Source organism: Phyllostomus discolor, chromosome 2 (assembly GCF_004126475.2).
Source record: "Phyllostomus discolor isolate MPI-MPIP mPhyDis1 chromosome 2, mPhyDis1.pri.v3, whole genome shotgun sequence".
Taxonomy (NCBI): Eukaryota; Metazoa; Chordata; class Mammalia; order Chiroptera; family Phyllostomidae; genus Phyllostomus; species Phyllostomus discolor.
Window position 1 is genome coordinate 162,422,457 of NC_040904.2, and position 25,046 is coordinate 162,447,502.

Here is a 25,046-nt window from a genome sequence, read left to right on the forward strand (position 1 = left end):
CAATGAATCTAAGAGCTGGTTCTTTGTAAAGATAAACGAGACTGACAATTTTTTAACCAGACTCATAAAGAAAAATAGAGAAAGGATCCAAATAAATAAAATCAGAAATGAAAATTATAAATAACAACTGACACCAAAGAAATACAAAGTATTGTAAGAAAATACTATGAACAAGTATATGCCAACAAACAGGACACCAGAATGATATGGATAAATTCCTAGAAATATACAATCTCCCAAAACCAAATCAGGAAGACTCAGAGAATCTGAATAAACAGATTACATCTAGTGAAATTAAGCAGTAATCAAAAGAACTCCCAATAAACAAAAGCCATGGACTAGATGGCTTCATGGGTGAATTTTACCAAACATTCCAAGAACTAAAACCTCCCCTTCTCAAATTATTTCATAAAATTCAAGAGGTGGAAAGCCTCCCAAACTCATTTTATGAGGCTAGCATTATCCTAATTTCAAAACCAGATAAAGACAATACAAAGAAAGAAAATTATAGGCCTCATATCCCTGATGAATAGATGCTAAACTCCTCAACAAAATATTTGCAAACCAAATACAGCAATGCATCAAAAAGATCATACACCATGATCAAGTGGGATTTATTCTGGGAATTCAAGGACAGTACAACATTCACAAATCAATAAATGTGATTCATATAAACAAAATGACAGATAAAAAACCACATGATCATATCAATAGATGCAGAAAAAGCATTTGATGATATCCAACACCCATTTTTGACAAAAACTCTCAGCAAAGTGGGAATAAAGGAAACATACCTAAACATAATAAAGGGCATATATGGCAAACCAGCTGCCAGCAACATATTCAACAGGCAAAAACTACAAGTGCCCCCCTTAAGATCAGGAACAAGACAGGGATGTCTGCTTTCACCTCTCTTATTCAACATAATAGTGGAAGGCCTAGCCACAGCACTCAGACAACGAGAAGAAATAAAAGGCATCCAGATTGGAAAGGAAAATGTAAAACTGATTTTGTATGCAGATGACATGATACTGTACATAGAGAACCCCAAAGATTCCACCAAGAAACTACTAGAACTGATAAATTAATTCAGCAAAGTAGCAGGACACAAAATTAATATCCAGAAATCAGTTGCATTTTTACATGCCAACAATGAACTAACAGAAATGGAAATTAAGAAAACAATCCCATTCACAAATACTACAAAAAGAAGAAAATACCTAGGAATAAATCTAACCAAGGATGTAAAAGACCTGCACTTGGAAAATTATAAGACAGTGAAGAAAAAAACTGAAGAAGATACAAATAAGTGGAAGCACATGTCATGTTCATGGATAGGAAGAATTAACATCATTCAAATGTCCATACTATCCAAATCAATCTACAGTTTCAATACAATTCCTATCAAGATTCCAATGATGTATTTCACAGAACTAGAACAAATATTTCAAAAATTAAATGGGCCCACAACAAGTCCTGCATAGCAACAATTTTGTTCTTTCTCAAACTATACTACAGGTATACTAGCATCAAACTATACTACGAGTCCATAGTAATCAAAATAGCATGGTACTGACATAGAAACAGACACATAGGTCAATGTAACAGAGTAGAGAGCCCAGAAATAATAAACTTACACTTTCATAGTCAATTAATATACGATAGAGGAAGCAAGCACATACAATGGGCTAAAGATAGTTTATTCAATAAATGGTGTTGGAAAAATTAGACAGATATGTACAGAAAAATGAAACTAGGCCACCTTCTTACACCACGCACAAGAATAAATTCAAAATGGATCAAAGACTTAAATGTTAGACATTAAACCATAAAAATCCTAGAAGAAAACATGGGCAGCAAAACCTCAGACATTTCTCATAGAAATTTTTTATTGGATATATCTCCCCAGGCAAGGGAAACAAAAGAAAAAATAAACAAATGGGACTACATCAAACTAAAAAGGTTTCACACAGCAAAAGAAATCATCAGCAAAATAAAAAGACAACCCACAGAATGGGAGAACATTTTTGCCAATACATATAACAAGGGGTTAATATCCAAAATTTATAAAGAATTTTCAAAACTCAACACCAAAAATATGAACAACATAATTTTAAAAATGGGCAAAGGACCTGAATAGACACTTCTCCAAAGAGTACATACAGATGGCCAGTAAACACATGAGAAAATGCTCAACATCACTAATCATAAGGGAAATACAAATTAAAACCACAATAAGATACCATTTCACACCTGTCAGAATGGCTATCATCAATAAATTGACAAGTGCTGGCAAGGATGTAGAGAAAGGGGAATCCTTTTGCACTGTTGGGGGATTGCAGGCTGGTGCAGCCACTGTGGAAAGCAGTGTGGAAATACTTCAAAACATTAAAAATAGTTCTGCCTTTTGACCCAATGATCCCACTTCTGGGGACATATCTGAAGGAACCCAAAACACTAATTTGAAAAAACATAAGCACCTCTATGTTCATTGTAGCATTATTTACAAATGCCAACATGTGGAAGCAGCCCAAGTGTCCATCAGTAGATGAGTGAATAAAACAACTATGGGACGTTTACACAATGGAATTCTACTCGGCCATAGAAAAAGAAGAAAATTTTATCCTTTGCAACAGCATGAATGGACCTGGAGATCATTATTCTAAGTGAAATAAGCCAGTCATGTGATTTCACTCATATGTGGAATCTAAGGAACAAACCGAAGTAACAAGGAAAATGGGGACAGCCTAGTGGGGAGGAAGTTAGGAGTTAGAGGGATTGAGAATAAAGGAAAAAGGACTCATGGACACGGACAACAGTGTGGTGATTGCTGGGGCGAGGATTGCTGAGGGGACTAAATGGTAACGAAAAAAAGTACAATAAAGATTAAATTTTAAAAAATTAAAAGGAAAAATTATAATTTTACAGTAAAAAAAAGAAGAATACCACCTGTGTAACTCATGATGGGAAAGGTGACACTGTGTGCTCCCTGATGTGATGCACTGGGGGGGTACACAATGTCACATTTACCATCTTGAAAACATCGGCCAACTCAGACTTAGTCACATGGGACTGCAAACAAACCACACTGAGGGACATTTTACAGAAAAGAAGGACTGTGGTCTTCAAAAATGTCGATCTCGTCCTGGCCAGGTGGTTCAGGTGGTTGAAGCGCCATCTCCTCTGCCCATGGTTAGCAGGTATGATACCCGGTCAGGCGCATAGGGGGTCAACCGATCAACCTCGCATCGGTATTTCTTTCTCTCCCGCTCTCCCTTCCTTCCTCTCTGTCCAAAATCAGTAAGCTCATCCTTGGGTGAGGAATATTTTAAAATGTCAATCTGAAAAGAGAATGAAAAGCTGAGTAGCAGTTCCAAATTAAAGGAGACAAGAGACGTGAAGTCCATGTGCAATGTATGATTCTGTGCATTATTGGGAAAATAATGAGATTTTAATAAGGTCTGTACGTTAGATAACAATACTGCATCAACGTTAAGTTTTCTGATTTTTATGATCACACTGTAGTTGTAAAAATGATTGCCCTTGTTTTTAGGTAAACGGTAAAGGGCATAAGATCTGCAAATTATTTTCAAAGTTTCAGAAAAAACAGTGTCATAAAGCAAAATATTAACAATTGTAAATCAGAGTGGCAGGTATACTAGAGTTCTCTTCATTCTTCTTACAATCCTTTAATAAGTTTGGAATTATTTCAAAACAAGAATTTACAAAATAAAAAACGTTCAAACCTTGAAATGTGACATTCAAGGATTTCTTAGATTTCTTAGCTCAAACTGTCTTAACAATCTTCTGTTCTACTTATTCTTTACCATAAAACTCACATGAGAGCCACGCTGAGCTCCTTGATTTTTCTCAAACATCCAAGTACCCACTCTCTTTTCCACCATGGTGTTTGTGTTCACTCAGAACTCCTTGGCCAGGACAGCCTTCATTTTACTCCTTTAACTTTGAAGTCCCTTTCAACCCTGGCCATCCTTAATAAAAAAAAAATCAACCAATCCAAGGTAGAAACCCTCATTTACTCAGCTCCCAAATCCATCCAGTCTTCTGGCTTAATTCATTTGTTTGGGTTAGGTCAGCCTTCTAAACTGTGATCTTCTCAGATTTTGCCTGAGTAACAAGCAGACTCAGCGAATGGGTGTAGACTGCCACCTGGTGGTCCTTAGGAATATATTCATTTGAAGAGCATCTGTGGGCACAGAGGTTTGCAGAATGAAAAAAGGACAGATTCTGCTCAAAGTCTCATTCAATTCATCTGTAGGTTATAATATTTAATTAACAAAAGGTTTTGAGGACTAGAGTTAAAATATATTATTGTTTTTACAGAATGTTCACTCAATAAATGGTAGCTAGTATTGTTAGAAATATAAAATACTATCCTGGAAAGAACCTTACAGACCAGTTATTTTCATTTTGTCATTTCATAGCTAAGGAACCTGACATCCAAAAGACACATAAGACAAGATCTCAAGGACAGACTTTTTTACTCCTCACTCCTTTACCTAGTGTATGTTAGAAGCAACAAGTTCGTTATGAGTCTGACAAAAACGATAGTGTGTAATTGTAGAACACATACATCTCACCCATACCCACCCTCCCATTTACTGCTCCTTCCTCAGGCAGCCCTGGCAAACACCAGTTCCAAGTAGGTAAGGGCAGGAGGGGACCCCAGCGGGGACAATATTCCCTCTGTGAAGTGGGGCAGGGGATGGCGGTAGCAGGAACAGGTGTCTGCAAAAAATGAGATGCTTCCTCCATGAGGAAGACCAATTTGCCTTTCATAGTTTGGGTGGTTACACTCTAGTTTCACTTTTTCTTGCGTGTAAATCACTTCCTTTCAGCTTCTCTCTCTGCGTCACTCTAGTTCAGTCTCTCTTCTTTCTTCTCCACTTCTTCCTCCTTCTGATTCTCTAAATCTTGCAAAGAGAACTCCCCTTGGAGCCGAGTCTCCTGTGCAGACCAAGCGCTGGGCTGACACATGTACCCTCTTCCCCTGCTGCCACACTTCCTCTGATCTGCTCAGAAGGTGACAGTTATCCCACTTCCTCTGTTTAACTGACACACTGATAAAACATTTTAGAGCTTTCCAGAAATCCTGGTTCATCCCTGGGTTCTGCCCCACACTGTCTCCTGTCCCTGTGTTCACTCTGCCAGCCAGGGACTCCAGTTCACCAGCTGGGGAATGCAGTCTGGTGGGATGGCCTAAGAGCTTCAAGGCTCCCCTTTTGTAGAGATAAGAGAAGGACAAAGGCTCAGAAAAGAGCCATCCCTTCCTCCAATCTGTTACCTCCTGCCCTTTCTCACTGCAACCCACATTCTCATGTTCTGCCTCCAAACCCTCACCCCATACTCACCCTGCGTTTTCCCCTTACACCAAATCCACAGCAGCCTCCAAATTCTGCCTGCAGTTGTGGCTTTTAATTCCTGCCCTTTTAAGAATTTAGAGTGCTGGACCTACCTAAAGACCACACTTTTAAAAAGTTTCCAAATCCATGAGGTCACTCACCCCTGGCACCTGCTACATAGTTTCTCCAGGTTCAACCCACCTGAAATGCTCTCTCCTCCAAAAATTTTTATTGCTTTCCTGTCATCCCTCTCATTCTTTCCCACCACCAGTTAGTTGTACCACCACTGAGTGTCTGCTTTGTACCATGTACCTGCTACAAAGAGGAGCCCTACCTAAAGCCCTCTTTTCTCCTAGACATGAGGACTGAGCTAAAAATTATTCTATATTTTATGTTCCTTAAGTCCATGGGATTGTCCTAGATCAAGTCCATGTGGCTGTCCTTGACCCACCTTACTAAATCCCCAGATCCATCCTCTTCCACAGCACTTACACATGCATCCTCTGGGCCCTGGCTCTGTCCACCTCGGTAGTCATATAAAACCCTGAACACTCACTTTGAGACCCCAAAGAGGTGCTGTAGTTCTAAATTAAACAGGCTTCATCAGAAGTAAGAACACAGGCTCACCAGACAGTCAAAAATTTGTGTTCAAACCATCTGAGACTAATGACAGAAAAGCCATTATTTAACATAGAAAAGACAGAACTGAAGTGGCTGTAGTGGAAGACATTTTCCCAAAAGTAATTTCCTTGAGATGCACTTCAGAAAAATAGACTAATACATTTGTGAAATATAAACTCTCTACTTCTAGAACAGTCAAGATTCACATCAGTTTGTCAAAAGTTTCAAGAAGTTGTGCCTTGAAGAATCAGGTGTGTCTTGTTAGAACAGGTGTTATCAACACAGCAAGTAATGGCAAGTGTTGGAGAGGTTGTGAAGGAAAAGAAACCCATGCACTGCCGGTTGGAATGTAAACTGGTGCAGCCACTATGGAAAACAGTGTGGAGGTTCCTCAAAAGGGTAAGAATAGAGTTACCATATGATCCAGCAATCCCTCTTCTGGGTATCTACCCAAAAATTTTGAAAACATTTATTTGCAAAGATATATGCACCCCTATATTCATTGCAGCATTTTCATGGTTGCCAAGACATGGAAACAATTGAAGTGTCCTCCAATAGATGACTGGATAAAGAAGATATGGTACATATATACAATGGAATATTACTCAGCCGTGAAAAATATGAAATACTGCCATGTATGACAACATGGATGGACCTTGAGAATATAATGCCAAGTGAAATAAGTCAGATGGAAAAGTACAAGAACCATATGATTTCACTCATATGTGGAATATAAAACTGAAAACAACAAAAGAACAAACAAACAAAAACTCATAGGCACAGACAACCATAGGGTGGTTACCAAAGGGAAGGGGGTGAGGGGTAGTGAAGGGTAAAGGGGTCAAATACGTGGTGACAGAAGATGATTTGACTTTGGTGGGGAGCACACAATGCAACATACAGATCACGTATTGTAGAAATGAACATCTGAAGCCTATATAATCTTCTTACCCAGTGTCACCCCAATAAATTTAATTTAAAGAAAGAAAACAGATGTTTGGAAACAACTGATGGGTAAGCAAACATGGGGAATAAAGTTAGTGAAACAGGGAAAAGAAAGAATCAGGTGTGTTTTTTGTTAATCATGACTTTACCAAAATTGTAGGATCACATAAAAGTAAACCCTCTAAAATCATTTTATATTGTTTCTGTTCATATCCCTTGGATCTAGCCTATTTCTGGCACTTAGGCAGTACCCAATAAAATACAATTTGAATAGAAGTATAGTTTCAGACCTCTAAAGGAGTACCCTCTGCAGAGGCCTGTGACAGACTGTTTTTCAGGTCTGCTGGGCTTGTAAACAAGGAAGATACAGCATAACTGAAGGAAGAACTTCCCCGCAATTGCGTTAAGCGATTCAAGAGAATGGGAGTGTTAGAAGTTAGCAAATCTCCATTTAGCAATTCCATTTCTTGGAATTATTTACTTCCAGAACAAGAAGCAGAGAGAACAGGGTAACCTTGGTGGATGATTCTCTGTCGAGAAAGTCCAGAAAACCTTTCTTTGATTAGTTAAACCACCACAGAACTCTTGCCTAGGATTCTATCCATTCTCTCTCCCCACATCTGAGCCTTTGATACAGTAAGGAAACAAACTCCTTTGAACTTTCCCTGCAGTAATTTGAAGGAACAGACTCAATGAAAAATGGGCATTTACAAACCCAGGGTCTGTGAAAGGAGAAAGCCGAGAACAGGAATGGAAGTAGATCATTTGTGTCTAGACCTGGACACATGGGCCCAGCTGCTCAGCTCAGAGCAGAGGCTGTGAGCAGCTACTTCTCTATCGTGGGACAGCCCCTCTGGGCAGCTGTCCTTGCTTTGCCCCAGCTGGCTGGGCAACCTGCCAGCTCAGCTCTTACTTCTGCAGCTTCAGAACATATGCCCAACCCAGCTCATCTGTCTGATGGACACATCTGTGTTCAGAAACTATTCTTATCAGCGTTACCAGGTTACACATCTGTAGGATAATATCGTTCAAAAGCAATTTTGTTTGACTTTTCAGTGGACAAGAGTGTTTTCCTAATGCATTTTTTATTACCTTTATCAGGATTCCTTACCAAAGATGTCACTTGACATTTTCATTTTCCGTAATAAAATACACACAGTTACATAAGAGAAGAGAAAAATAGTGTGCTTACGTGTTACTGATTTCTAGAAGCAAGAGAATCTCAGAAAATATTAGTCTGTCAGAAGAGGACACTGATACCCAGTGAAATTAAATATCATATAGGGAGTGTTAAAGTCATAGGCTCAGTGTTTTACTAAATTCCATAAAGCGTGAGGGAGGGCTCCCTGGAATGATAAACTGGCCATGTAATGAGGCGCTAAGCTGCTGAATCATACAGCAGGAGAGAGTTAGCATCTCATTTAGCATCATGATTTTTATTTTTAACTGGGAGGGCAGGTATTAAAGTCCCATGAAAACCTTTTGAAATTCTGAACTGCATTTGCACAACAAGAGCAATTGGTTAAGTTTTCAGGATGCATGTAGAATATATGATCAGAGAACTTTACCATATCAGCAATATAGAGGAAGCTAATATTTTCCAAGGATAAAAGAAGGGTAGATGGAAGAGAGGGAAGGAAGGGAGGAGAGAGAGAGAGATACTTCACAACTGAGGAAGAAGACAAACAATCCCCTGGATTTCCTTCACCTCCTAGGAATCATGCATACAGTCTTCATCCTCATCTTTCAGCAACTACTTACAAAAAAGAAAACATTTTTTTAAAAAATAATCAAAACAGCATTTTTTTTAATTAACGAAAAAGTCTCTAGAAAGTTGCTTGTGAAGTGGCTTCTTTATTGAATGAGGCCATGTTTGGTATATAGCATACTAGAAAAAATTGAAAGCATTGTATTAAAAAGCCTTAGACCCAGCTGCAATTTGTTGTTCATTTGCCATGAGTTGGACCCCAGGCTAAAAGCTCTACATTCCTTTAGAATACAGTTTTCAACCCTTCCTTTCATGTAGATTATGTCCATTCTGCAGACAAGGAGGTTGAGGCCTGGAGATGTGGATCAATGTGTCTAGGACTACAGAGCCACCTAGCAGCAGCATCTGACTCCGAAGTCTACGCCCCTAGCCGTGAACCCACCTGCGTTTACCAGAATGTTGGCATTTTGGCCAGAACAATTGTTTCTTATGCTGAATGGTCCTGAGACTTCAAACACATTCAGTATCTCTGGCCCTCAAGCACAAAATAGCAGGAGCAGCTTCTATCATTTTGGAAACTAAAATGCCCTCACATGTTGACTAACTCCCTCTAAAGGTGGTACTGTCCCTATCCCCAACACACTGAAAATAACTATTAAGAAAAATACTGAATTTCAGAAATTTAGGGTTTGAAAGAATTTTAAGCATTCCGTTCATTTAGTGTTTGCAATTAACTTGTACAGAAAAGAATAGTAATGAAGAGACCAAGAAAGAGCCGGGTAGTTTTTTACTTGTTGACTTTCAGGTAGTTCTCCCCCATCCCCCACCCCAAAAAGCATAGATTTAGCACCTACTGTATACTGGAAAATATGTTAGATATTTTCATCTCTACACGTAAGTGAATGTGTGTGTGTGTGTTAGAGAACCAGAGAATGATTATTTTTCTTATATTATCCTTGAAGAAAATAATGTTTATAAAACTTACCTTGCTATGCAATAATTTTAGTTAGACTTCTTTCCACCACACCAGAGCTACAGTGTGGATCTCCAACAAAACTGTCTTATTAGCAGTAGGAAATGGAATTTGGGGACATGGTAAAAATAGATCCAACTGTAGCTATAACCAAGAAATTAGAAAGAAAAGAATGAACGTGTGAAAATCAGCCACACTTAGCACACTGAAGATGTGCCTTACACAATAAATACTGTGACGAATACCTGTAGATAAATGATCCAGGGAAGGAAGTAGAGCAGGATTGGGAAAGAGAGAGGAGATGGCTGGAATGGTGCCACTTCACACAAAGAAGAGGTTGTATCAGCAGATATCGAAGAAGTGGGGAGTAAAATAGCACTGCTGGATTCGTCAGGGTGGAAGTGATTGAGGACTGGGGAAAAAGGTTTGGAGTTTAATAAGGCTTCTTGGAACTAAAAGTCAATAAAATGACATCTCCAGGGTGTGACAGATTTTTTTTTCATCCAGCTTTAGAAGTTCCTTGAGAAGGGAACTGTTTATTTACAAAAAGAAAAGATAACTTTGAAGTGATTTGAACATAAAAACAAAGTGCTAAGAAGTCAATCCTGAAAAAAAAAAAAAGTGGCTTACGATGATTTGCATTATTTGAAAACAAACTTCTGGGGAATTTACCAGTATGTGAAAGCGTTATGAAAATAAATGCATTTTGGCTCCGAGCCTCTCAAGTGCGTGCTAGGGCTATAAGCATCTTCTCTGAGATAAAAGTGAGATAATTTCCCGGAGAGAATTTTATCATCGTTTTGAGACACCTCTTCTCCTGGGGACAGGAAGCTGTATTTGCAGCCGTGGGATTTAGTTGCATGGCAGGAAGACTTTCCTTAATAGGAAAAGGTTTGTTGTTTTGGAAAGACCAAGGCAGCTCTCTGACGGGAAAGGCTCACTGCTGCTGGTGAGCTCAGCTCTGTGTCAGATACTTTGTTCTTCAGCCTGAGCCAGAGCAAAGGATGTGGCCGGGTCGGAGGCGGGGACTGTGCATCTGTGTGTATATGTGCGTGTGTGTGTTCTCATTTCCGCTTCCCCTTTCAAGCTGGCAACAGCAGTGTAATGAGGACAGAGAGAAAGGTGCAATATGCAATATGATACTTTCTCACTGCCCTCACTGCCTTCCCCCTACCTGGGAAAGGGTTGGTCCAACCGTGGTAACTGCTTTGCCTCAAACTCAGCTCCCTACCAGCAGACAGGTAAGAGAGTGCAACTTCCACTTCAATTTTAAGACTATACTGATTTAGGGGGATGCTGGGAGACCAGAGGAAACAGGTCAGAGAAAAATCAGGTTGTGAAGAAAAGGAAAAAGTCAAGAGAAAAATCTCCCACACCTCTGACTTCAATCTTAAAAAATTCATCCTTGCACCTCTCAGAAGAAAAGAGTCCCTTTACTTTCTTTTTTCCTTCTCATCACCAGATAGGTACTCTTTCTGGGGTCACAAAACATGGGTTCCTTTGATGGCCTAAATTATTAGTTAGGAATTTTCTACGTTTCTCACCTGAGAAGTTTATCTCTGTCTCGCTGTACTCACTTTTGCTGTAAATTCAATGGAACTCTAACTTTGAAAGGTTCTTCAGGAGAAAAGTTTCTCAGCTTCATTGCAGGTCCCATCTAGTGTCCATAACGCTGATGATGGAGACTACCGGGCCTAACTCAATTTTGCTTTTTGTGGGTATGAACTTTCTTCAGAAGCCATGGAACAAAGAGAGATTGTGGGTACATGTGAAGCTACACAATGGGACAATACCAAGCCAAATTAACTGGAAGGCTCAAGACAGATAACTGCCTGTCAGGGTTGGTTTTCAGCTGTGCATCTTGGAGATGGAGAGATGAAGAGATGAATGCATTGACTACCTAATGATCTACATAATCCTGGGTGGGGATGGATTCTGTGCTTCTCCAACATCCTTATCTCAGCCATAGCCAGGCTGAGCATGTCACCACCTACATGAGTTTTGGGGAGGGTAGAGGAGTGGAAAGATCTACTATACTGGGGTTTTCCCATGTCCCTACTCTTCTACTGAGCTTACCAGTGGGTAGAGGAGAAGAGGTAGGTCCCCAATGCAGAACAAGGACAAGATAAAAGAGTCCCACATTAGTGGTTTGACAAGACCATGAGGATTTGGAAGCGATGCCCAGGGAACTAATAGTGACTCCATCTGCCACAGACGGCCTTGAGGAGAGAGGCCCAGGGACTTTCTAGACAGTACACGGCAGCGCCGAGGATGGGAGGTTGGAGGTTAGAAGATTTCAACTCACATGTTCAAACTTCAGACTTAACAGTTGTTAGATTTGAGTGAGTAGAGATAAAGATCTGGTGTTATTTTCCTGTAATGTGAAGCATTATTATGAAGAGAGTAAGCCAGGTCCATTATCTATTTCTACATATTATCAGAGATAACCAGCTGAAGATATAACAAAGGGGCAGGAAGAGATCTAACAAAGTATTTCTTATTCTCTGGCACCCCAGGGAGTTTACAAATTCTTTACAACCACACTAAGAACATTTTCTCAGAATTCTGTTGGTTCTCTGAAAGTTAAGTGGAATCCAGTGATGACGCATTATGCAGTGGCCATAGAGAACCAACGCAGCCGTTTTTAACTCAAGGTTCAGGATTGGCATTCTCACAGAGAATGGAAAGTTTTGTCCCAGCTCGGATCATGATTCACAAGGTCCACTCTGGGCTGCAGCAAGGGGAAAAGATCAAACATTTACTTCCATTTGACAACTGACAACTTCTGTTTTTCACCTAAAGGATGAGAACAAAGTAGGCATCCCAATACCCCATGTACTCTTTACCATGTGCAAGCTGAGGCCTAATGCAAAAAGGCTTAAACACAGTCTGAGGACAAGATTCAGATACTGTGAAAGAAAAAGAAGGGAGAATAAAAATTAGCTCATGAGGGAAAGTGCTCCACTGCAAAATCAGTGCTTCATTACCAAGAAAATAGAAATGAAGGATTCAAGATATGAATTCATGGAACTAAATGATTATGAAATCTGCTCATTCTCCCACATATTAGGCTAAGGTATCTGTAAACCAGTCCAGATGAACTGATGTTTCCTCCTTTAAGTATTTGTATTTGTTTATTAAATTTATTGGAGTGACATTGGCTAATAAGATTATATTATCTTATTATAATATAATAAGGTTTCAAGTGTTCATTTCTGACACATGATCTGTATATTGCATTGTGTGCTCACTACCCAAAGTCAAATCATCTTCTGTCACCACATATTTGACCCCCTTTATTCTGTAGGGCTCCCCACCCCACCCCCTTCCCTCTGGTAGCCATCACAGTGTTGTCTGTGTCTGTGAGTTTTTGTTTGTTTTTCTTGTTTGTTCATTTGTTACTTTCAGTTTTTTATTTCACACATGAATGGAATCATATAGTTCTTAACTTTTGGTGTCTGACTTATTTCACTTACCATAATATTCTCAAGGTCCATCCATGTTGTCACAAATGGCATCATATCCTCTTTTCTTATAGCTGAGTAACATTCCATTGTGTATATGTACCGCTTCTTCTTTATTCAATCATGTATTGAAGGACACTTCAGTTGTTTCCATGTCTTGGTCCTTGTGAATAATGCTGTAGTGAATGTAGGGGTGCATATATCTTTGCAAATAAATGTTCTCAAATTTTGAGGATAGATACCAGAAGGGAGGTTGCTGAGTCATATGGTAACTCTATTCGTAATTTTTGGAGAACCTCCCTCCATACTGTTTTCCATAGAGACTGTGCCAGTTTACATTCCCACCAGCAGTGAATGTGGGTTCCTTCCTCTCCACAGCCTCTCCAGCACTCAGTAGCTTATTTTTGATGTCTTTAGAGCCTACCCAGATGAATAAAATATAGTGTCTCCCAACACTCAGAGCACAGGATCACTTTTTTGCAAATGTACTTTAATATTTTCTGTAGCAATTTACAAGCCTTTCTTAAAACTCATTTACATTCTGTAAAGTAGAAGTAAGAAAGAAAAGAAGGAGAGAAAAAGAGGTCTTGGACAGTCTTCTCTTAGTCTTTATTCCGCTAAACTTATTGTAAGAGGGAGGAGATAAAAAGGGAGGGAAAAAGTTATATTGATGAACTGGCATTTTTCTTGGTATTATTTATCAAATAACATCTTTCTTTTTCCCTGAAATGGACTGAACTGCTTGCTGCCTTTGACTATAGAAGTCTCAGAATGCTCAAATGCTATTCTCAGGGTAATTTTTGTCCTGATGATTTTACAAACTGCAGTAGTACAGAAGTCATGCAGTGATGTAGAATGGGGGCGGGGGTCACTCTGGCTTGAAGTGGAGTTGGTCCCATCACAAACAAAGAAATGTTGGCTGTCCTGGGACTTCCTACAGCCCTTTGCAATGGCGGGATGTGTGTTTTGGTTGTAAATACAGATAAGATGTGGAAGGTCTTATGGGCCCCAACATGGAAACTCTGTTTCCTTTCTCTCTCCTCCCACGCTTGTTTTTACTCTCAGTCCCAACTCACAGACACTGCTTGGGGTGTAGGAACAATACAGACAGTCAAGAAGAGAGATCTATCTGATACATGCCCCTGAGTGGAGGTCCAGAGTATTAAACAAAAACCTGAGTCTTGGAAACCAAGAGTGGCAAGAGGAAAGCTATCTGACATAGAGGAAAAAAGCATATACCGGGGACTCAGAACGTGTGTGAGTTCCATTAATGACATTAATATTCTACATGATTTCAGATAAGCCTCTCTCTTTTAATATCTCTATTTCTATCTCTATCTCTTTTTCTTGCTCTTTTAGTTCCCTCCACTGCAAATTGAGTGATGACAATTCAATGATCTCTCAGATCCCTTTGGACATTAGTAAGAATAAAGGACCCAGTCACTGCATATTTCTCATCTGTGCTTAACAGCAGCGCCCACTTCTTACCATCTGGATTTCACACACACTACTGTCCATGGCTGCCCACGCTTCCTTCTTTCCTTATGCCTGAAAACGTTCCAGCTTAGTAAGAGTGGTTTAGACTGAGAGAAGATTACCACTAGTAATAACTATCACTTACCAAACACTTCCTTTATACATCAGGGACTAAATATACAGGGTTGGGCAAAAGTGGGTTTACAGCTGTGAGTACGTGAAACACAGAGTGTGTTCTTTTATTATTATTTATTATCATATTATTTTTCATAAGAACAACCATAAACTTACTTTTGTCCCCATTCTGTATATTATACAATTTTAAGCCCCAATAACTTAACAAGTGTGATATGTCATCTGATTTACATATGAAGAAACCTAGGTTTAGAGGCAATAAGTAATTTTACTAAGGATGCATGCAGTAAGGAGACGAAACTGTGATTCCAAACAAAACTGATTCTGATTGCATGGCCCAGGCTCTCTCCAGTTTTTCTTCTTGAGGGCTTACCATCCTTCAGGAGCCTCTTAGGAATATTCCCATGGTGAGGTAACTAAGCAGAGCTGATCTTTGGCAGGTACAAATTGGTAGGCCCATATTAGTTGTTAAATATTAAAATATGTTCACACTAAATTATGATAAATACCCATTGTTCCAAGCCCTCTGAGTGCCCACGGCCAACCCTGCTTTCCACAAGGTTCCCGAGACTGGCACCAAACATGCAGTGCCACACCAGCCATGCACTGGTAGGACTCAGCCACAGGGCTGTGGCTGGTGCCAACCCTGATGGGTCAGTGCCATCCTATCACCATTGTTAAATGTTATGAATGTCACAATAATCTACAAGTAAAGTAAATTTCCGAACAGACTTTCCCTCTCAACTAGACCTTAGTTGGGCCCTTGCTGCTAATCTACTCTATAAGGCTGAGGAAGGCAGCACTGCTTCAGAATCACCTGGTCAGAGTCAAGAGGTACTCCTAGCATAGAGGAACCCTACGCCAGTAACCAAACAGGGCAATCCTCTCTCACCAAGATTGTCACAGGTCAGGTTGGTCTGACTTGTGGTGCAGTGTTTCCACTAATAATAGAATAAAAAATAAACTAAGATCACCATTTAGATGTCAGTGGTAAATATAATTTAGGATAAATGAAAGGAGAGACTATTTTAGTAAAATCTCCATTTCACATTATGTAATCTCTCCATTTTCCCTAGTAGAGAAGAAGCAGCATAAACCAAATGTCAGACCAACCTGAGTTTAAATCTCAATACTGTAAGATCCTAAATATAGGATGACCTTGGACAAGTCACATATCTCCTTGAGCTTCAGATGATAATAATTAGCTCAAATGTGATTGTCAGGATCAAGGGAGGTAGTTTGTGGAAAGGTTTTGTGAATAAATATAAGGTACTCAATATACCTTATGATGTATTATGAGTTATTATAAATACCTATTGCTTTGATTTGCCCATGTTAATATGTAAAGAAGCTCTAACTATATCCCTTAGAAAACAGAGACTGGAAGTATGTGATGTTCTCAATGTACTAATCATAACATACCCATAAAGGTTTTCTTTGCTAATAAAGTTACTTCTTCTGGTGATGATTTTGGTTTAAAACTTTTCATTTCAAAGCTTTTACACCATGCCTTAATATTAAACCACTAGAGGTAGTTTCTCTTGCCTCACGTCAACCCTGTCTGCTGCAATTTCTGCTTTTAACTGTAACATCCTCAGAACAGAGAATTCTCTCCTACTCTCCTTGGTTGGAGTCCATTTTCAGAGCACTTGACAGATTGTGGAGAAATATTTACAGAGTGAGTCTTTTGAGAAATGTAGAGAAGAGAAAGGGGCTGGTAATGATAGCAGAGGGAAAAAATAAGACTTTGGGATGATTGAGGCAATTAGCTGTAGATCCATTGTAGAGTATTTTTGTTGTTGTTGTTATTTTGTAGGTGGGGGGGGGGAGTTGGTTAATGGGAATGTTATAGAAAAGATACCAGCAGGCTTCAGATTTCCATCTTCATAGGAGATAGATTAAATATAATATTATAATATAAACATCGAGAAAGATACTACTCATATTTCAGAAAGAACTTTTGACTGAGGAATGAAAACTTAGAATGGGATTCTAGGAAATTTTTTAACAAAGGAAAATTTGATATTTTAAGCTTATAAATTCAGTCAAACTATTGTGGCCTTCATATTATATCAGCAAAGTATTGGCATGACTATGTCCCAACCCTTTTTCCCCTTCACTGCAAGGCATACAAAATATGTATATTAGGATTTGAGACCACTTTTCCATAGGGAAAGTCAGTAGCACCTGTCTTGCGACATATAAGGATAATTTTTCAGCACCAGTGTGATTCTTGCTTTGCAGGTACAGTGCTTAATGAACATTTTTGTATTGCAAGGTACTTGCTATGCCCTAAAATAAGATTCAGGGTACAAGCTACAAGAAGTTGTGGATAATGAAGAGAAAGGCAAACACTTATCTCCTGTTGAATATATTATAACATGTGTGCTAGTTGTTAGAAGTAAGTAATAGAAAGCAGATGACTTATGTAGGCCTTCAAAGGGTAAATAGAATTTCTTTGGAGAGAGAAGAAGGTAGATGAATCTGTATAAACTAAACCAAAAAAAAAAAAGAAAGAAAAATTCAAGTGCTGGAAGTCAGTGAGCAACACCTAACTGAATCATATACATTTGGGTTCCTTCTCAGCCTCATTCATTCAGGCTCCCTACTTTCCTGGGTCAGTGGAAGTTGGAAGGCCAGAAACCCAATAAGTCAGAGTTCATTTGAAAGGGAATTTGCAAAATAGGAAGTAACTTCAGAGGCTACTGGACCATTTTCTAATCCTTATGAAAAAAAAACTATACAAATGCATTTTTACAGGTATTATTCTTACAAGTATTTTAAAGTCAACTAGAATAAATTCATAAGCATTTAAACATTAGCATTAGCAGCAAACTTATACAACAAGTCCCATCAATTCATTTTTTATTTTTTTAAGATTTTATTTCTTTATTTTTAGAGAGAGGGAGGGAGGGAGAAAAAGAGGGAGATAAACATCAATGTGAGAGAAACATCTACTGGTTGCCTCTTGCACACCCCCAACTAGGGACTTAGCCTACAACCCAGGCATGTGCACTGACCAAGAACTGAACCAGCAACATTTGGTTTGTAAGTTGATGCTCAATCCACTGAACCACACCAGCCAAGGCCATCAATTCACATTTAAGAGAATAAAATCAATGCCCAAATAGAAAATCTAGAGTAACTCAGTGATCCCATCTGGAGCCACATTTGTTGTGAGGGCAGTGCACCAACCACAAGAAATGACATTTCATGCACAAGCTAAACTAGTATTCAAGAGTAAGTCTCCTGGCTTCAAGTTCAACATAGCAGAGTAGGAAGATCCTGAGCTCACTTCCTCTTGTTGACACCAAAACTACAACTACATATAGAGCAGCTATCTCTGAGAACAACCTGAAGACTAGCGGAACAGATTTTCTACAACTACACATATAAATAAAAGCTACATTGAGATGGGTAGGAGGGTGAAGACTAAGTCTTGTCAGGACCCACCCAACCCCCCCACTCCCAGTATGGTGACTGACAAGTGGGAGGAATATCATAACTGCAGAGATCCTCCCCGAAGAGTGAGAGGTTTGAACCCTAGCCTAGGGGAACCTGCACCAGGAAGAGGACCCCGTAACATCTGGCTTTGAAACCTGTGGGACTTACATCTGGGAAAGCCAAAGAGCCATAGGAAACCCAGGTTGTGTTCTTTCTGAGTCCTGGCACAGAGGCAGCAGTTTGAAAAGCACCTAGGTCATTCATGAAGGTGGTACTTTGACTAATTTTAGAGTGTGTGCTGGAGGGACAGGGACCTGTTAAAACTTTCTCCTGAGTCAGAAGTGCTGGTGGGCACCATTTTTCTTCCCCCTTCCTCTACTCTCCTTCTGTCTAGTTAATCTGATGTGGCAGGAGCCATTCCTGACACTCCCATTACCTTGCAACATTATGCACCCCACTCTGTCATTCCTTGAGGATTCATCCATGGCTGTCACCCTCCAAGCAGCTTCTGCCCTGCACACCCTGTGGGTTAGTCTCAGCCAGCACCACTACTCAACAGTTGTGTCTGCAATAACATGGTGGGCTTCCAGCTAGCCCATTAAAGGCCTGCCCTGCACACCAGCATGCCTGCCACAGTTGTAGCCAGGCCTCACTGTCAAGCTGCACCAGGACCAGCCTCTCCTGCCAGTGTGCCCATAGAAGCTGAGGACCAATCACAACAGGAGACAATGCTAGTCCACCCAGGGAACACCTCTGGAGCACCCAACTCTGATGACAAGGGGGATTTCACCATTGGGCCCCACAGGATACCTTCTACATAAGGCCCACTTTTTCAAGACCAAGAAGCATAGCTGACCTACTTAGTACATAGAAACAAATAGGCAAAATGAGAAGAGAAAAGACTATGTTTAAAAAAAAAAGACAAATCCCAGAAAAAGAATAAGAACTAAATGAAACTTGAGGTAAGCTTTCTACTACATAAAGAGTTCAAAGTAATAGATGTAGATACTCATCAGCACTGTCCAGAATGGCTCCATTGGGTTGGAGTGTCATCCTGCAACTGAAAGATTGCTTGTTTGATTCCTGGTCAGGACACATACACAGGTTTGAGTGTTCCATCCCTGGTCCAACCACAGGCGTGGTCGTGGGTGTGTGTAATCACTGGTCTGGGCACACACGATCCCCCGCCTGGGCATGTACAAGAGGCAACCAACTGGTGCTTCTTCTCTCGCTGATGTTTCTCACTCTCACTCCTCTCTCTCTCTAAAGGCAAGGAAAAAAATGTCCTCAAGTAAAGATTAACTTTTTTAAAAATTCTCATCAAACTCTGCATAGAAGTGGATAAGCTCAATGGAAACTTCGGTAAAAAGATAAAAAATTATCTTTAAAGGACCTATCAGAAGTGAAGAATGTAACAACTGGAATGAAAAATATACTGGAGGAAAACAATAGCAGATCAGATGATACAGAAGAATAGATCAGCAATTAGGAAGAGAGGATTGTGGAAATCACCCAACTGAAAGATCAAAAAGAAAAAATAATTTAAAAGAATGAGGATAGCATAAGGGACCTCTGGAACAACATCAAGCATACCAACATTCACATCATAGAGTTCCTAACCCTGACCGGTGTGGTCCAGTGATTTGGGCATTGTCTTGCAAGGTGAAAGGGCATATGCTCAATTCCTGGTCAGGGTACATGCCTAGGTTGCAGGTTCAGTCCCCAGTCTGGGTGTGTTTGAGAAGAAACTGATCAATGTTCCTTTCTCACATGATGTTTCTCTGCCTTTCTTTCTCCTTCCCTTTCCCTCTCTCTAAAAATAAATAAATAAAATCTTTTTTTAAGGCATAGGGGTCCTAGAAGAACAAGAGAGAGAGAAAGGGACAAAAACCTCTTTGAAGAAACAATGGCTAAAAGCTTCCCTAACCTGGTTGGGAAACAGACATAAAGCACAAAGCACATAAAGTCCATAAAGCACAAAGAGTCCCAAACAAGATGAACCCAAAGAGACCCACACCAAGAAATATTGTAATTAAATTGTTAAAAGTTAAAGATAAAGAGAGAATCTTAAAAGCAGCAAGAGAAAAACAACTAGTTATATACAAGGGAATGCCCACAAGACTATTAGTTAACTCTTCAACAGAAACTTCACAGGCCAGAAGGAGGTAGCATGACATATTCAACTATCAACAACCAAGAATACTTTACCCTGCAAGGTTATCATTCAGAACTGAAAGAGGAGATCAAGATTTTGCTGGACAAGCAAAACGCTAAAGGAGTTTATCAATCATTAAACCAGCATTACAGCAAATGTTAAAGGGCATTCTTTAAGTGGAAAGCAAATGCCAAACTGTAAATGAGAAAATATTGGAAAAAAGTAACCTCCCTAGTAAAGGCAAACCTTTACTAGTAGAAGGTAGAAGGGCCAACCACTTATAAATCTAGTATGAAAACAATTAAAATTGCAATAAGTACATACCTGTAAATAATTAAATGTAACTGGACTAAGCACTCCAATCAGAAGCCATAGGGGACTGAGCAGATAAAAAAAACAGACCCTTGTGTATGCTGCCGATATGACACTCACATTGTGTCAGGAGCCACACAGAGACTTAAAGGAGGGGCATAGAAAAAGATATTTCATGAAAATAGAAATGAAAAAAAAAGCCAGAATAATAATACTTTTATCAGATAAAATAACTTTAAAACAAAGGCTATAACAAAAGACAAAGAAGGACCCAGTAATTCCATTTCTGAGCACTTATCTGAAGAAAATGAAACACTAATTTGAAAAGATATATGCACCCCTACGTTTGTGGCAGCATTATTTACAATAGCCATGATATGGAATCAGCCTAGGGGCTCATCAATAGATGGGCGTATAAGGAAGAATTGTGTGTGTGTGTGTGTGTGTGTGTGCGCACGCCCGCGCGCACGTGCACACAAGAATATTACCCAGCCATGAAAAGGAATGAAATCTTGCCATTGCAACAACATGGATAGACCTAGAAGATACTATGTTATGTGAAATGTCATTTCACTTATATGTGGAATCTAAAAAACTGAACAAATAAATCTAAAATGAACAAACAAAACAAACAGAATAACAGATACAGAAAAACTGATAGTTGCCAGTGGGGTAGGGGTTGGGCAAAAAGGTAAAGGGGGCTAAGAGGTAAAAATGTATGGTTATAACACAAATAAGTCATGGGGATGTAAAGCACAGCAGAGGGAATACCATCAACATCACAGTAACCTGGTGATGGTGACAGAGGGATACTGGACTTTTTGTGGTGATCACTTTTAAGGTATATAAATGTCAAATTACTGTGTTATACACCTGAAACGAATATAATATTGTATGTCAGCTGTACTTTAACTAAAAGGAGCTTTTGAAAAAAAGAAAGAAAGGAAAAGAGAATCTAATTGATGTTCCAGAAGTCAATTAATTGGGCACAAAGGTTGGAAGGATGCCCAACTTTCCTGACTCCCAGTCAGTGCTCTTTTCACTGCACCAAATCCCACTGTGCATATAGGTGTATGTTTTGTATGGCTTGTTTGGAGAAAATACCTCCATTCCCTTCTCTCTATGACAAGGGGCCCCAAGGCCTTCAAAGGTGCCATCTGGACAGCTGTGTGCACCCCCCATCCTTCAATTCTTTCTAACACTCTCACTGCTGATGTGCTTGCCTGATAATCATTTGCCATTTCCTCTAGATTTCCACAAAGAATACCCACTTTTTTATCTCCCAGTAACACAGCTTCCTCCTGTTACCATCAACTAGTCAATTCTATTTCTCCCTGCCTCATAATATCACTGTACTTATAATACCCCATGAATAGATCTCTACAACCCAAGTGTGGCAGAAATTGAGGAAAATTTGCTTATTCAATTCCCTGGTCCTGTGTCCAGTTTGCCACAGTTGAAAAGGTTAGCTTGGATATCTCTTGCATCTTTTATTTCAGACTTGAGACCATTGTTACTTTTTCAAGAAAGGAAATTATTCAGTTTTCACCCAAATTGCTTAGAAAATGACTGTTATTCTCAATAGGCAGTAGAGTCATTAACTTGTCCAGCCTTCTTGTTGTCATAACTATAATAATCATTTATTTGTAAGGTTTTCTTAGAACTCTTAAGCATTGAGGATCTCTTTCCATAGGAATTTTTCTTTAAGTATTTACAGTAAGTAAAACTTTTCATCATAGGGCAGAACAACAAACAGAAATAGTTAAGAAAAAATACAACTCTGGCTTACAATTATAGGAACTCCAAGATTACAAATGAGTCATAAAATAACCCTCAAATTCATCTTTCTCCAACTTCTAGCCCAAAACATTTTTGCATGCTTAGCAAACACATAATTATAAGCTTATTGTCACAGTTTTGAAGCCAATCTCCCTACATGTGTCTATGATGACTGTAAAACACTGACCTCCTTTGGGGAATAGTCACCTACTAATTATTCATTCATTTAGAGAATAAGCATTTACTAAGCAACTGTGACAAGTTAAGTTCTGTATTAGACATTAGGGACACAACACTGAACAACCCAGACAAAAATCTCTGTCCTCATGGAGCTTATATTCTAATCAGAAGAAGAAACAATAAACTAGGTTAATAAATAAAATATGAAGTATTTCAGTGGTAACAATGAAGAAGAAAATCAAGCAGAAAAGAAACTCAGTGAAAAGTGACTATTGTAGGCTGTAGAAGTCAGGCTGGGCTTCATGGAGAATACTGGTACGAATTGAGTTTTGCAGGTTAAGTGTGCCAAAGGTTGAGGAACATGAGGGGAAATGAGTGAAGAACATGAAAACGACCTAAGATTAGTAAAAAAAAAGTATAAAGGAAGCAGAGGAAAAATTAACGTATATATAGTGTGATATAGTTTCAAATGTGTGGGAAGAATATAGAATAGATTCATATCACAGAGTATGTTGAAACTCAAGTAGAGGCTTTCGTTTACCATCTCAATAAGTGAACTATGCTAAGCTAGAGTGTCCTTATTGAGAAAATGAGACTAGAAAGTGATGCAGACACCAGCCCACAGTGTCCGCGTCATTATGGATAAAATGAGACATTCACATGGACTACCGAGTCTGGTGGAGGAAAAGGGACAGCATGGCTTTTCTCTCAAGGGGCACAAAAGCTGCAGCTTCAGCCATGACAGACCTTTATTGGGTTTCTCCACCCATTACATGATGGTCCTTATTCACTATGCACAGGTTTGCTTTTGGTGGTTACCTTTTATAGAAAACAAAGGAGCCAATGCTGCTAATCACATCACAGAAGAGGGATATTTGCAAATGAAAAGGCAAAAGTAGTTGAATGGGTTACACTCATCCTTGGAAGGTTTACCATGGATTTTAAGAAGTTACTTTGCAGTAAATGTCCTCAATTCAGGGTGAGGGAGTTTTTTAGCAAGAGTAAGACTCAAAGCGGCCTAGGTACATTGCAGGCCTGATCCCCCATGGGAGAACCTATTCATGGGCATGGGTCCTGTGCATCTCCGAGTGGGAGCTGGGCCTATGCCATGCAGAACAGTCTCCTACAGAAAGAGGGATTGAATTTTCCAAACTGTGCCACTAGCAAGTGACAGAATCAAAAGTGGGAGTCAAATATTCCTCCTTCCCTCTTCCTTCCTTCCTTCCTTTTCTTTCTTTCTTTCTTCTTTTTTCTTTCTTTCTTTTTCTTCTTCTTTCTTTTCTTTCTCTTTCTTTCTTTCTTCTCTTTCTTTCTTTCTTTTCTTTCTTTCTTTCTTTCTTCTCTCTCTCTTTCTTTCTTCCTTCTTTCTTTCCTCTTTCTTTCCTTCTCTCTTCGCCCTGCTGTCTTTCTGCCTTCCTTTTAAATTCTCCTAATCACCAAAAACATTTTTCTTATGAAAGAAGAGTTCACAAGATTTGCTCTGGGAATTAAAGACAATAGGCAAGTCAGTGTCTGACATTTTCTTTTCTGGGCTCACTGACACCAACCTATTAAATATTTTGGAGGTGAGAACTAATAAGATAAATAAATTCTGATCAAGGGCTTTTTTAAAAATTACTTTATTGTTGTTCAATCACATTTGTCTACATATTCTCCCCCCTCCCCCCCAGCAAAACCCACCTCCCTCCCTTGCTTCCACCTTCCCCCTTGGTTTTGTCTATGTGTCCTTTATAGTTCCTGAAAACCCTTCTCCCCACTGTCCCCACCCCCCTTCTAAGTGCCCATCAGCAAATGAGTGGATCAAAAAACTACAGTACATTTACACAATGGAATTCTATGCAGTAGAGAGAAAGAAGAAGATTCTACCCTTTGCAACAGCATGGATGGAACTGATCAAGGCTTTTTAGATTCTTTTCCTAAAATATTTCTACTTACAATGTTATCCTCTTTCTATCACCTCACAACAACGCTGACCAAAGGACAAATTATCTTTGCTACCCCTTTTTGTGGCTTCCTATGTCACAAGCTTAATTCAACCATTTAGTTTCCCCTAAAAGGCACAGGCAGTGGACAAAAGGCCAAGTGCCCAGAGTTAACAAAGTTTCATCACACCAACTGTTGTCACTTCTTGGAAAAAATTATTCTTAGGTTAGACCCAAAGTAAAAGAATTTAGATCAGACCACAGTAATCATGTATTATTTTTCTCTGGATAAGTTTTTCCTGTAGCAAGCAGAGGCATTCAAATAATTTTATTGCCCTACAAATGTGTTTTATGTTCAATTTGTTGTCTTCAAAAATAGCTATTTTAATGCCTGCATTGTTGAATGCCTCACAAATGATTTTGTGTTTAAATGTTTGAAGAACAGAAGTCTCTGGAAACTGGCACTCTCCTTATTTTTCTTTCCCTTTACTCCAACAGTTAAAAGTGCAGCTAAGATGATGAGGCTGGTGTGGCAGCTGCAGGGAATAGAGGGACAAGGCAGTGGAGAA

The 25,046-nt window shown here is 39.3% G+C and overlaps 1 protein-coding gene across 1 annotated transcript in view; it reads left to right on the forward strand.

Moving 5' to 3' along the window:
• The first annotated feature begins 10,668 nt into the window (after window positions 1-10,668).
• The window catches only part of TESPA1 (thymocyte expressed, positive selection associated 1), a 38,471-nt gene continuing 24,093 nt past the window's right edge, over window positions 10,669-25,046 (forward strand). Inside the window, exon 1 of the mRNA XM_028532649.2 lies at window positions 10,669-10,851. The gene's annotated coding sequence lies outside the window, so the exon portion shown is untranslated. The remainder of the gene's footprint in view (window positions 10,852-25,046) is intronic.